This window comes from Alexandromys fortis, unplaced genomic scaffold (assembly GCF_014885135.2).
Source record: "Alexandromys fortis isolate MF-2015 unplaced genomic scaffold, M_Fortis_MF-2015_v1.1 scaffold_42, whole genome shotgun sequence".
Taxonomy (NCBI): Eukaryota; Metazoa; Chordata; class Mammalia; order Rodentia; family Cricetidae; genus Alexandromys; species Alexandromys fortis.
This window is the reverse complement of record NW_026067934.1, coordinates 1,229,337-1,230,620: the sequence shown is the minus strand read 5'-3', so window position 1 is coordinate 1,230,620 and position 1,284 is coordinate 1,229,337.

Below are 1,284 nucleotides of genomic sequence, written 5' to 3'. Positions count from 1 at the left end.
GACAGGACTACCAAGGCACCGGCACGAAGCCGGTACTCGCTGTGCAACCGGAGGGATGCGGGCTAGTCTGACGCTCACGTGGGAGCGGAGGGGCGAGGGGCTGGGGCGGGGGGCGGTACCCCCTCAGGGATGTCCCCCTGCCGCAGCCGCACTGGAGCTGGGGGACGCAGGGCGGGCGGGGTGGCCGGCCTCTCGCGCACAGCCTCCGCCCCTGCGCCGAGCCGCGCCTCCGAGCCCGCCCCCTGCCCCTCCCGAGTCCTCGGAGGCCAGTAGGTCCCCTTGGGATGCACAGGGTACCAGGTGTTGTTACCGCTAGGCGGGAACCCACATTCTCAGCGTGGGTCTGAGGCAGGGGGAGGGGAGAACGCCAGCGTCGGGTGACCACCGCCAGCACGTGGGTTCGCTGGCCAGCTTCTCCCTCCGGTGCACCCTTCTGGCTTAGGCCATTTCACTGCCCTGTCCCTTTGGGCCAGCCCCTCTCCCTCTCTGAGCCTGACCTGAGAGAAAATTACAGCTGAGCAAAGCAAAGCGCGAGAGCCTGGAAACGCTCTCTGCTGTGTGAACCTCAGTGCAAACCGGAACCTTTCATAATTGCTGTTACTATTGTAATTAATATTATCTCTTGCTATTAGCACAGTACACGGGACAATGTGGAGCTACATTATCCTCTCAGACGACACTGATTTGGTTGCTTCCAGCATATTGGTTCTTCTGAGAACTGAGGTTCTTTTTAATTGTGCACAGAGCCCAGCGAGAGAATAAAAGTCAATAAGGTGGACCCCAGCGAGATGGCCTACCGCTTGTTGTACTAGGCTGGTGACTTGAGTTCCATCTTTGGGATTTACCTAAAGGTGGAGGAGAGAAACAGCATCAGAAGTTGTCCCCTGACCTCCACACATGTGCTATGGCAAGCTCGCCAACACCCACATGCACACACACTATTATTATTAATAATTATTATTACTATTATTATTGTTGTCATAGCTGTGCTCTTTATTGTTATTTTGGGCAATTATTGGTGGCAACCTCGTGAATCAGACAGATTCCTTTAACTATATTCCATTTGCATAGCCCTACAAAATAGACATTACCACCCCAGTCTGCGGACAAAGTGACAAGTACGCAGAAAACTGGACAGCCAGGGAACTGTCCCCCAACTCCAATCTTTGTACACACAGCCCTGGCCCTAATCATTGAACACACTTGTTAAACAAGGTGGTTCTCAATATCTTAGCTGTAACCTCCAAACACCAGAAAAACTTTTTAAAATTCTGATGCCAAAAC